This window comes from Onychomys torridus, chromosome 17 (genome assembly GCF_903995425.1).
Source record: "Onychomys torridus chromosome 17, mOncTor1.1, whole genome shotgun sequence".
Classification (NCBI taxonomy): Eukaryota; Metazoa; Chordata; class Mammalia; order Rodentia; family Cricetidae; genus Onychomys; species Onychomys torridus.
The window spans coordinates 49,345,099-49,358,815 of record NC_050459.1 but is presented as its reverse complement, the minus strand read 5'-3'; the positions used below and the strand labels follow the sequence as shown (position 1 = coordinate 49,358,815).

The following is a 13,717-nucleotide window of genomic DNA, read 5'->3' as shown; positions in this document are numbered from 1 at the left end:
GAAGTCATAAATTTGTATACCTCAAAGTCAAACTAACAGGAGCATAGCGAAAGAAAGCTCCCACATCCAGCTCTATCCCTCCCTTACAGGTTTGCAGGGTTTTGTTTTGTTTTTTACACATTTTTCATATATTCTTTCATAATAATACACAAGCAAAGCTGAATATATGCTATTCTTTCTTTTTTCACTAAATATGCTTTACTATCTAATAATGTACAGCGGCATTTTTCATTTGACACACAATATTGTTGGAGATTTTAGCACTTAAGTATCAAGTATCTTTGCCAGTCCTAGTTGCAGACTCCTGGGACAAGACTTATCATGACAACTTGTTTGTATTAGATATTTGAGCAATATCCAGCCATTTGCTGTTATAAACAACCTTTTATAAAGTATATTTTGTTTATTAAATGTCTGTATGAACCTGCAGTATGACTTTCCAGATATGAGTTACTAGGAAAGACTAAAATACTTCTTCCAGAGTTGTTAGATTTCAGAATGCTGAATGCACTAAATGAGTATTCTGGGTTGTTGTTTTTTGTTGTTGTTGTTTGTTTTTCTTATTTTGTTTTTGTTTTTGTTTTTTTTTTTTTCAAAAATACGGTTCTAATCTTGATTGGCTTTTGGATATTATATGATACAAAGAAAGGTTCTCTTCTTTACCAAGGTACAAAAGTCACACAGGGATTCAGTATTCCTGACAGTAATTGTGCCATCCCATTTTAAAAATTTCAACCTTAATGTGATAGTAAGTGCCTGATCTTATTAAACTGTGTTTGGTTGCCATTCCTGGGAGGCCTGGTCTTTTCTGAGGGGAGATGGAAGGGGAGAGACTGGGGTGAAGTGAGGGAGGGGAAACTGAGGTTGAGTTGTAATATATAAGAGAATGATGATGATGATGATGATTTTTCATTATGTAAAATGATGAAACATTAACTCACCTCATATAACTAAGTAATATTCTAACATCAAGAATTAAAAGTTAAAACTTTTTAATAAGCAACAAACATTGGAATTCTGGAGAACAACTTGTGTGTAATGATTTTTCAGAAAGCAATCTTATTAAATATTTATCAAAGATATTTAAGTCTATCAACAGGAGAGAGTATCTAAAATACAACTTCATGCAACATCAATGATTTATTATTATGTTTCCATACTTTTTGAGATGGTCTAAATATGGAGTTCAAGCTGGCCTTGAGCTCCCAACCCTCTAGCCTTAGTATTCTAAGTGTTAGAATTACAATTGTACACCACCAAGTCCAATTCATGTCAAGGATGTATGATGTATGACCTAAAAGCAAAACCTGACCGAAATGTGGTACACAACTGTAAGAAATAAGAAACAAAAATAAAGCAATCTACATTCGATCAGGAGCATGAAACTTAAACAAAAACAAAGAGTAATAACAGAAGGGTCCTATGGGAGTGCCTGAACAACCCAGACTATTGCCAGAACTATTGGTGGCTTTCCACAAACTGAGAGTAAGGCCCTATTACTAAGCACAACACCTGCAGAAGTCCTTGAACATGGAGAAGTCAAGCTAGTGTTTACCTAGAGCCTTTACTGAAGCTAGAGTTTTCCTGGTTCTGCCTGGCCAACAGTCAGGACAAATTTCTCTCACCTGCCAGTCCCGCAGCTGCTCAGACCCAACCAAGTAAACACACAGAGACTTATATTTCTTAAACTGTTTGGTCTAATGGCTCAGGCTTCTAGCTATCTAGTTCTTACATCTTAAATTAACCCATTTCTATAAATCTCTACCTTGCCACGTAGCTCGTGGCTTACCAGTATCTTACATGTTGGTACTCATGGCAATAGCTGGCAGAGTCTCCTCAGCCTCAGCCTTCCACTTCCTAGAATTCTCTTCTCTACTTGTCCCGCCTATACTTCCTGCCTGGCTGCTGGCCAATCAGCATTTTATTTATACAGAGCAATATCCACAGCACCTCACCTCATGGGCTAGTAGTATTCATGGTACATGAAGGTGCTTTGCACAATACAAAAGAAGAAAGGAAAGCATCAATCACAGCTACAAACCCTTTGATCTACATGACTGACCAGCATGCAAGATATGTTGCTGCAATAGTGACATGTGCTTGTGGGAGTAACCAACCACTATCTGATAAGATCTAAAGCCCACTCCATGAGATGAAACCCATGTTTGACACTGCTTGGGTGGCCAAGAACCTGAGACAAGATAGGTCATGGAACTAGGGGAAAAACAAGTACTACTGTTCTGCAAGAGGAACAATATAACTCCTAATGACATTCTTTTGTATTTGCAGATCAATTCTTCAGTCAGCCATCAGAAGAGACTTTTCCTCCTGCAGCAGATGAAAACTAGAGACTAGAGGGAAACAGAGACCCACAGCCAGAAAATATGCAAAGAGTGAGAGACCCTGGGACACTCAGCTCTAAACATGATGTCTCCATCAAATCTTTACCTTCAGGGCTCAGAGAACACTGCAGAAGAGGATGTAGAAAGAATGTGAAAGCCAGAGGGGGTGGAGGACTCCAAGGAAACACAGAAGGACATATATACACATGAACTCATAGGACTGAGACAACATGTATAAGGACTGCATAGTTCTGCACCAGATAGGGTCTCAGAGCTGAAAGGAGAAGTGGACACCCGCCCCATCTCTAATCCAGAAGCCATCTCCAATTGTTAGACACTTGCAAAGGAAAAGTTAGTTTTCTCCAAGGGAGTCTCACTGGGTAAAAAAAAAAACACTCTTGTGAGTAGACTACACGCCCAGCAGTAGACAGCCAACAGAAAGCAAACTCAACAGCATCTTTGGAGGTTCCTTGTCTCATAATGTTGTCAGAGCGTTTTCAAATTTTTCTCATTGATTGATTGATTGATTGACTTTACCTTTACAAGTCCTTTGTATATATATCATGGCTTCTGGGTTTGGGTTTTTGGGATTACTGAGTGTGCAAACTTGTGTGTTTTGTATATATATAATGAGTTTCTTGTATTTTTCTACTTATTTGGTATTTTGTCATTTTCCAATTCATTTATTTTTATTTTATTTTTCATTTATTTTATATCCTGACCACAGTTCCCTCCCATCTCCTCCCCTCTGCCCCCCACATCTACTCCTCCTCTGTTTCTGTTCAGAAATGTACAGGACTCCCATGGGTGTCAACAAAGCATGGCATATCCAACTGAGGTAAGACTAGGCTCCTCCCTTTGCATTAAGGCTGGGTGAGGCAACCCAGTGTAAGGAATAGGTTCCCAAAAGCCAGCTTCAAGCTTTAGGGACAGCCCCTGATTCCACTGCTAGAAGTTCCACAAATAGATAATGCTACACAATTGTCATACACAGGCAGCGGGCCTGGGTTGGTTTTATGCAAGCTCCATAGTTGTTGGTCCAGAATCTGTGAGCTCCAATGAGCCCAAGTTAGCTGTTTCTGTGGGTTCCCTTGTGATGACCTTGACCCCCCTGGCTTGTACAGTCCTTCCTCCCTCTCTTCAGATTTGTTCATTCTTTAAATGTGTCTTATTTTATTGTTATTCCTTAGACTCCTGTTTGTTTTCTGAGAGACAGAAAGGGACTGGATTCGGTTGAGGGGGAAGTAGAAAGGAATTGAGAGGACGGGTGGTGTGGGAAACAGTTATCAGGATATAATTGTATTCAAAAACATCCATTTTCAACAAAAGAGAGGGAAGCAAAACAAAACTAATAAAAGTGAAGAGTCAGAAGAAGAGTGCTAGATGATGAAAAAGGAGGAGGGAGAAAAGGATGGAGGGAAGAAGCTAATTAAAAGAGGGAAGCAGGGGAGATTTCCAAGCAATCACACATCAAAGAAACTGTCTTTTAAAGAGTTCAGAGATGATTTGTTAGTTATCAGTGAGTGGAAATCTGGAAAAAAAATGGTGGGGGAGAGGGAATCAGATCCATACCATCTTTACTAAACATAAAATGGGTAGTCTAAAATACACTATAAGCAATTGGACCAAATCACTCAAGAGTAAAATGATGGCTGGCAGGATTGCTTAGTGGGTAAATTACTTGCTGTAAAACACTGAAGACACAAGTTTGAGCCCTGGAAATTGCATAAAGGGAGACACACCAAACAGCCAGCTCATGCACTAAGGACAGGTCCCGGTCCCACTGCCTGGGTGCCTCCCAAACAGTTCAAGCTATTCAATTGTCTCACTTATCCAGAGGGCCTGATCCAGTTGGGGGCTGGCTGCTTGGAACCTTGGGCTTACACAGGGACACTTTGTTCAGCCTGAAAGGAGGGGACTGGACCTGCTTGTACTGAATCCACCAGGTTTAAATGAATCCCCAGGGGAGTCTTGGCCCTAGAGGAAATGGGAATGGAGGGGAGGGGATGAGGGGAAGGGGGGGGGCGGGAGGAGGAAGGACAGGGGAACCCATGTCTGATGTATAAAATTAAAACACAAATATAATAAAAAAGGAGACACACCAAACCTAATAATAGTAGTAGTAATAATAATAATAATAATAATGAATGTACATTAATGATTGCCATTACAGGTACTTATTAGCCTCCACCATTCACCAAAAGTTAGGCTTATGGTTGTAACCACAGCATAATGTCCTAGTATAATCAAAACTGTGTAGGTGGCTTAAGAGTGATAGTTCTTTACTGATGATACAGAAATAATAAAACTTCAATAAAAATTGCCTTAGATAGTTCCATGGCTTTTTACTTCATAGAAAAATAAAATAATTTTCACTATACTTATTTTTGTATTTTTATTAAAAACAACTCTGGGAAAATGGCTATTAAAGAAGTATTTTAAATTAAAATTTTAAGTTGTTAAACAAGACTACACTTTCATTCCAAATTCAAGGATGTAAAACTGAGAACAGCTGAACCAAAAACAATGAAAAAATATATGGTCTAATTGTTAATAAAAAATTTCCCCCATTCACTACATTATAAGCTTCAATTTCTCATTTAGTCTCAGGATGATTGCAACATGTTCACATAGATCCCATTCAGGACACTGATCACTCTTAAATCAGATCCAATTGTAAATGGAAGTTTCTGTCCCACCATCAACTCCCAAATACCTAGCAGCCACTTTCCAAATAATTGACTCAGTGGCTTAGTATTACTTATAAATGCTTGACCAGTAGCTCAGGTTTATTACTAACTAGCTCTTACACTTAAATTAACCCATAATTCTTATCTATGTTTAGCTACATGACCTGGCACCTTTTCTCAGTAGAGCATTCTCATCTTGCTTCCTCTGCATCTGGCTGGTGACTCTTGACTCTGCCTTTCCTCTTCCCACCTTTCTTACTTTGGTTATCCCACCTATACTTCCTGCCTGGCTAATTGCCAGTCAGCATTTTATTAAACCAGTGTGCAAGAGGATTATTCCACAGCATTCAACTATTTCACTGCTGAGAATAGCTTAGAGGAGACTAGATCAGCATGCTGCATAGATACTTGCACACTCATGCTTACTGTGGCTTTATTCAAAATGAAATCAGCTGAGGTATCCATCAGTAGATGAATGGATAAAGAAAATAAGGAATACAGAGAGAGAGAGAGAGAGAGAGAGAGAGAGAGAGAGAGAGAGAGAAGAGCAATGAAGTGGAGGCGGGTAGAGGATGGCAAAAGGGGGTGAATGTGGTTAATCTGCAAGAAAATTTGGTTCAGCTGGAAAAATAAAAGCTTGCAAAATTCACATTTCCTATCAGAAATAAAATTATGAGTATAAGAAATCTACCCTGGAAAATAAACCTCCACTATTGTACTTATATACAGTAGTGGCATACTACTTTGGTTGACTATCTTCAAATACTTTTTTTTTTCCTGTGTGTGCCTGTGTGACGCACGGGTTCATATTGGTGTGTAGAAGATGTATGATGTGAGTGAAAGTGTGCATGTGCCACAAAACAATGTGGAGACCAGAGGATAACTGGAGGTTTCAGTCCTCATCCATCTTACTTGAGGTGTTTTGTTGTTGTTTGCTGCTGTGTACTCCAGGCTGGTGAGCCTGCAAGCTTCCAGGGACTCTTGACTTTGTCTTCCAGCTCACACCACTATTACAGAACTGTTTTGGTGCTACTGTGTTCAGCTTTAAGTGATAGAATGCTGGTCCTCACTTTTGTTTGGATGATCATTTCACCCACTGAGGCACTGTGGTAGTTTGAAAGAAACTGGCTCCCATAAGCTCACAGGGAGAGGCACTGTTATGAGATGTGGCTGGTTTTGTTTTTTGGTTTTTTTTTTTTTTGTTTTTTTGTTTTTTTAGGAAGTGTGTTCACTTCCTGTTGGCTGCAGGTCAAGGTGTAGAACTCTCAGCTCCTTCTCCAGCACCATCTACCTGCACACAGCCATGTCCTGCCATGAAGGTAATGGACTAAACTAATGAAATTATAATCCCCCCAATTAAATGTTTTCCTTTATAAGCGTCGTGGTTGTGGTATTTCTTCACAACAATAGAAACCCTAACCAAGACAAGCATCTTACCTGCCCCCACCTATTTTGGTTCTAATGTCTGTGAAAATGACTGAAGTATGTGGCAACCATCCACTTCTCATTACTTTAAATATAATGTGTCCTGTAATTTATTGCTATGCTAAATGTTTGTGGCCTCCCTAATTACATGTGCTGAGATCGTAAGTCCCAAAAGTGATGATCTTAGAATGTGGGGCCTCTGGGAGGCTATTAAATTGGTGGTGACAATTCTCCCAATGGTACTAGTGATTCTCTCAAATGGACCCCTTACCTTTTTCACCATGTGAAGACAGAGAGAAGGCTGGGAGTGGCCCTCGCCATATACAGGATCACTTTGTGCCTTAATTTCAACTAAGCATCCTCCAGAACAAAATTAATTTTTATTTATTTGAGTAATGAAGTTCTGGTTGTTTATTAGACATTCAGCTTTTGGTACTTTGGTATAGTAATCCATACAAGAAAAGGAATTAATATGAAACAATTGTAGAGATAATAAAATAATAACTCCATATTCAATCTTGCTGAACTAAAACATTTAATTTCTCTTCCCACTGACATTTCAATTTTCAAACCTGCCAAATGTAGAATTTGTTTACATTCATTATTACTTAAGTATGGATGGTAGGTTGCCTCACATTATTTTTAAGGTACAATAAAGGAATCTATAAGACCTGAAATTATTTACTCCAAAAGGAGTAAATAGGTAAAGAACTCAAATTATTAACCAATATTTTGTCAACTATTTGTTAAATGGGACATTAAAGATTAAGTATTATCAAATATTCTTTATACACTAGGCATAGAAGGGAATCAAAGCTTGTACAAGGCATGGTGGCCCATGCTCTTCTGGAGAAGGTCTAGAATAAATGCATAGTCATCTAAAGAAGAGGTAAAGACAAGTAAAATCACCTTGGGAATTCTTTAAAGTAGGTCAGAGAACAAAGGAGAAAGTCATTCTTATTTGATGGACATAGCTGAGTGATGGGAAGGAGAACAGAATGAAGAATGGAAGGAACAGAAAGAATATTTCCAGAGTTGCTGGGAGCAAGTTTTTATTATGAGAGGAAAATAGAAACCAAGAGAATGTAAGCTGGATCCAACAATGAAGGCCTGGAAGGGCCATCTAGAGCCATCCATTATTCCACAAATAAAACATCTGTGTGACCAGGCTTTTCATTCAGATATTTGGCTTTATCCCAGCATTTGACTTGAAATTTAAGATAAAAATAATCAAGAAAATAAAATACATGGGTAAAGGTCAAGGAATAACTGATTTTGATTTTGGAATTTTTTTCCCGAAGGAAACAGTGTTATCATCATCCCTTGGGAGTTTAGACAAAAAGACACCTAGGGTAGGAAACTAAATTGTGACCAAAAATGTGAATTATAATAATAATAATAATTATTATTATTATTATTATAACATAAAATTGGTCTTTTCTTAATACTTGTATAACTTTATTAATGTTAACATTTTAAATGCTATCTAAAATGATACAGTACCCTACCCCCATGCCACCTCTACACAACGAAGATACAGTGTAACTGCATGGGTTATCTCCAGATGAGCATTCTGAAATGGTAACTGTATGGTGATTCGTACACAAAACATTTTTTTTTATTTATTATTGTATTCACTTAAATTTGTAGCCTGGAATGTCACGAGTTCTATCATAAATTTGAGAGCCATGAATTTTAAGGCAGTCTAGAGTCCAGCCATAAATTTTGGAGTCATGGTTTTGGCACCAGTCTTAGATTTGCCAAAGTGTGTCTTCCTAACCCCAATCCAGTGACATCAGTACAGCCTTCAGAGCTTAATCCCTAAGCAGGCACCATTCCAGCTATAAACACAAGGACGTTTTCACATTTTAAGCTATCAATTCCACATAGCCAAGAGTTTAGTCGAGTCTTTAAAATTTACATAAACTTGGGTCTTAATCCTTACAAGCATAATATTAAAATAAAAATTATTGAAGCACGCATGTTATTTTTAAAAACTATTTTTCTCTTTCTTGAGTGGGACAAGACTTAAGGAAAATCTGTTATAATAACTTTGAAACAGTTGATCTTGGTGTGCTTCCTTGGTCTAGTTTTAATGTCACTGAAACCCAATTTCTCTTGTCTTCCTTATAATGAACTAATGTCCAATCATCGTATAAATAAGTCAAGTAAATGAGAAATCATAAATTACCTGGGAACTCACTAATTTGGTCAGTTTATTCAGAAACAAATGGCTGGAGCTTCAAAGAAAGCAGCTACCTTAGCTCCAGTTGATTGTAGGCATTGGTCAATTCAACATGCCAGAGAAATGACATGATTGGACAGAGCGAATGGGCAGTGTGACTTGCTCTTCCATCCATAGAGTCACTGGGGGTATTAGCAAGGGAAAGGCTGGAAATGGAGATAAACTGTCCTCAGCATTCGCTTTAACTGTGGTTTTATGAAATACTCACGTTGTTTACATTTTCTCTCCCAAGGATGTAACATAAAGTATCCTCAACATTTTCAAAGTTAAATATTTTCAGTTCAGTTCTCTTTTAATTATTCATTCTAAACATGCTCTTAGAAAGTCCCAGATCCCTAAGGGCAGAGAATATGAAATTAGATATGTGACAGTTAGAAAAGTGTGGAAATACCCCAGAGTTAAGGTACAGGGTTGGAAAGGAAAGGAGAGAAGAGGGGAGGGGAGGGGGGGGGAGGGTGGAGGAGAGGAGAGGAGAAGAGAAGAGGAGAGGAGAGGAGAAGAGAGGAGAAGAGAGGAGAGGAGAGGAGAGGGGAGGAGAGGAGAGGAGAGGAGAGGAGAGGAGAGGAGGAGAGGAGAGGAGAGGAGAGGAGAGGAAGAGGGAGAGGAGAGGAGAGGAGAGGAGAGGAGAGGAGAGGAGAGGAGAGGAGAGGAGAGGAGAGGAGAGGAGAGGAGAGGAAGGAAGAAAGGACATCAAGAAATGCAACAACAAAATTAACTAAATTCCAGTGATCTATATCTGATATTGTTGTCTTCATATACAGATACAATCAAAAGACACAGGAAAGAGAGATATTGTTAGATAAAAGATAAAAGAGTAAGTAATATACTCAGGACCACACAGATAATAAATATTAGTGGCAAAAGAAAAGAGATATTCTTAATTATAACTCCATACCATACAGCTTAATAATTATTAAAACAAAAAATGGGAAAATGAGGTATACATGATACAATAAAGTATTTTCTAGCATACAGGGTAATAGTCATCCATTTTCTTAAGATGATTTTATATATCTATGTCAAATTATGACCTAGTGAATACAGCAAGTGAAAAATAAAGTATAACTTTCCAAGAAATAATCAGGCAGTCAAGTACAGAATTTTTATAGTAGCAAGTAGTCTGATGAAATTGGTATTGTCTTGTTGTTTTTAGCTCTTATTGTTAACAGAGTGGTTGAATAACTACTTACTGTCAAATGTTTTTCTGTGTTTGAGATGAAAACTGCAAAGCAAATGCAGGTGTTGAATGTCAGTGTTTCTTTACAGAGGAATTTTATAAGAAGCCGTCTATCAATATCAGTTGAAACAATGTGCTATTAGGCATTACACAGTATAAAATACCAAGAATTTAAAAACAAATGCATACTGATTATTATTATTTTGTCATCTCAAGGTACAGTTCTATCTCTCCTCTTTAAACTCTCACAATTTTGCATGGATATTACAATGGATAGTTGTATAGAGACTTAACCTAAGAGGTAGTTTGGAAAATAGATCCTTCCCTTCTCTCATTGATGTGCAGGAAGTAGAAAGCAAATGTCAACTATAAATGTAAAACAGGACAGAACCAACTATTACAGCAGATTGCATAAGTGGCTCAGTTCAAACATGCTTGTCTGGGAATTTTGTACTGTCCAGATGGGTCAACTTGATACATGTCCTTATATACATCCTATGAGAGTCAACTAAAGTCCCTTATAACTGGAATGTCTCACAAGCTGACAGCTTATGAAATATCAAGGTATTGAAATATAAGCCCAGTGTGATGGAAATTAGAAAAACATACAAAAATCAACTTTAATTATGTGAACATTAATTGGACTCAAATTAGTTGTATACTCACAAAGTAAAAACATTTGTAGGATTGATACTGAGATCCGCTACATAGGGAGGCAAATGAAAAAAAAAGATAATTTTATTTTTGACTGCTTTAGGAAGGAAACAGAAAGTACAGCCAATACCCAATATGGTAGGCTAATTAAATAAATTATGTAATTTCAGATAGTGGAGAGGGAATGATCATGTTAATCAAAGAATTACCGTGTTAACTGGGGAAAAATAATTAGAAAAACAAAGCAGAGCTAAACAAAACAAAGCAATTTGAAGACAATATGTTTTCTAAGTTAATGCGTTTATCAGAGCCTTGGGAATGGAGGCTAAAACTCAATTGGAATAAAAGTAAAATAATGAAAGATTAACATCTTTAAAATTCCATGTCTAAAGAAGGAGGGGAAAGATCCTTACTTTCTGGCAAAGATGCTCATACTCCCATAAGTTTAGGGAGAAGGCGGACAGATCGCATTTTCAGTTATGTTGTGAACAATTAGGTGCTCAGCATAAAAAGCTGCTTCTCTGTTTTTGCTCTTGTCCTTCAGCAAGCATGGCGAACTACAGCAGAATGGGCAGTAGAGTTTTGTTACATTGGTGTTATTATTGTGTTCCTCCCTTATTTGTGATCCTTGTACATTAACTTTACACCCTGACTCACAGAGCTGGATAAAATCCATTTCGTTAAGTCCCTTCATGTTTAGGGATCCTAAATAAACTACCTTCAACAGACTATTCTTAGGCCTGTGCCCAGATTTAAAGCCATGTAACACCTGGACTTTGTGAGCTTAACCTGCTGTGACAAATAAAAATAAATAAGAAAGTTTCCCGTAGCTGACAGCCCAGGTGGAAGTTTTACTATAATTTCCATCAGTCATGGAGGCAGGCTTCAAGTGAAATAAACTGTATTTACACATAGGTTTGTTCAGAAAGGGGGTTCTATTCATGCTTTATACAACCTTCGAAGCTTGGAAGAAATCGACAGATATAAACAAACCAGGAATATGGATCCCCTTGTCCATTTGTAACTTCAAATGCCTGTTTGTATGCATCTTTTCAATACAGACAAGTTAGACCAGGGGACCAACTTATTCGGAGGTAAAAGTTGGTCTGGATGTATAAACAATAGGTGGGGGAGGGGAAGAAAGCATTATACACTCCTTTCAGATCTTCATCTCACATGGATTCTGTCCCATTTACACTGATTCTGAATTGATGGAGCCAGAGAATGCAACGATTTTTGTTTTAAAATGCAAGATAGTGTATATGACGAAAAAAATAAAAATCTTTTCAATTTTAAGCTCTTCACAGTCTATAAACATTGAACAAAGAAGCCAAAAAGGTGTAGGATTTGAGATTTCACATGTAATTTTTTTCAGTTCTTCCAGATTTTTACACATCTGTACATGTAGAATGCACAAAAGTTATTGTTTAGTAACTATTTTGCAAATGCACAGGATGGAAATCCAAAATAAGTTCAAAAAAACAAAACTTTTGAGAGAAAATTTTCAGTATGATACAAAAGCATCTTATAAAGTTATCATAGTAAATAAAGTTTGGTGAAAAATAAAGTAAAATAATAGCTCCAAGCAACAGAGGACATGAATATCCTATATAATAATGACAGCATTTAAAAGCACTTAAAAAAAACATTAAATAGCATGTCTAGATTTGGGAGGGGAAGAGGACAGAGATGAAATCTTACTTTTTATCAGGGAATATCATGGCTTTATATTCTTTGGGTCCAAGTGTATCTGATCTTTTGGTATTGTGACATGCCATTGTCATCTACAAAATTTGTGTTAGAGAACCTCATAATTAAGTTACTAAAAATTGTTAAATTAAAAAATGAAAAGGAGGCTAGGGTTGGGGGGTGTACTGGAGAGACAGCTCAGTGGTTAATGGCACTAAGTTATAAACCATTAGGATAATAGTATAAAGAACCTCAGTTTGGTTCCCATGCCCACCCACACCAGGTAATTCACAACTACCTCCAGCTTTGTGGAATCCAACACCCTCTTCTTGCCTCTGTGGGCACTGCACTCAATATAGTTTTGAACAATTACTTTAAAAACTTTTCATGGGGCTAGAGAGATGGCTCACCAGTTGAGAAACACTGGCTGTTCTTCTAGAGGTTTTGAGTTTAATTCCCAGCAACCATATGGTGGCTCACAACCAACCATCTATAGTGGCCCTGTTCTGGCATAAAGTTGTCCATGTGGATAAAGCACTCATACATAAAATAAATAAATAAATCTTAAATAAATTTTCATGTTTTAACAGGGTTTATGATTTTGTGTCGTGCTACAGTAATACGTATTCTTGGCCACATCTGGTCTGTGGGTGGTGAGGTCAATATTCATGAATCATTAGATGCCTTAACAATATTAATATTTAAGAAGGTAAAAAGAAATAATTGCAGGTCAAGAAGAAACTACAGATGACTATTATCTATTTTGAAGTTGCAGAAGAACTTGGGCAGATATTGAGAAAGAGTAAGAAGACAAATGTGGAACGCTTTCCCAACAAAAAGTTGAAACATTTGAATCAAAGACAAAAATATAAAGAACATTAAAAGAAAACTAGAAGTTAGGAAGGCATTAGAACACACATGATATATCAGTTAACATTATTTCAATTTATAAAGACCATGATAATTAAAATGGCAAACACACTAATGTTATACATAGGCCAGATCATTATACATATGTAAGGATATTTTCATTTTCTTCCTGAAACAGCAGACACAATATTAATCTGATACCTTTCTGAAAATTAGGAATAAATTTTCATGAATGATTTTCAAATTTAGTCAATGGAATTGTAGATTCTTTTACTTAATAGGATTATCATTGTAGGTATATCTAACTATTTCCATGTTATGGCTATGGATGAAAAAATGCTCTCATAAATGTTTAATTAGTGAAATAAAATTAAGAAATTTACACAAAAAGCAAGGAGGTCATTGTATAATATTCCTGTCTTTAATAACTATGTGAACTTTGAGTATTCATATATAGAAAAATCTAGATAGATTTCTACACACTAACACACTAATACACAATTACTGTGAATCTGGATCATGGTTAATCCCATTGTTAGTTAGGAGTCAATTTGTCTACCCATGGTGGTTGCAGTAGCTTTTGTTGTGTGGTGAACTCTTATTGACATTAGCCAATGTCTAGCTA

The 13,717-nt window shown here is 37.0% G+C and overlaps 1 long non-coding RNA gene across 1 annotated transcript in view; it reads left to right on the top strand.

Annotated features, from left to right (window-relative positions):
* The window catches only part of LOC118597664, a 29,828-nt gene extending 27,481 nt beyond the window's left edge, over positions 1-2,347 (top strand). Inside the window, exon 5 of the long non-coding RNA XR_004946879.1 lies at positions 2,290-2,347. This is a non-coding gene — a long non-coding RNA (uncharacterized LOC118597664). The remainder of the gene's footprint in view (positions 1-2,289) is intronic.
* Positions 2,348-13,717: the final 11,370 nt, after the last annotated feature.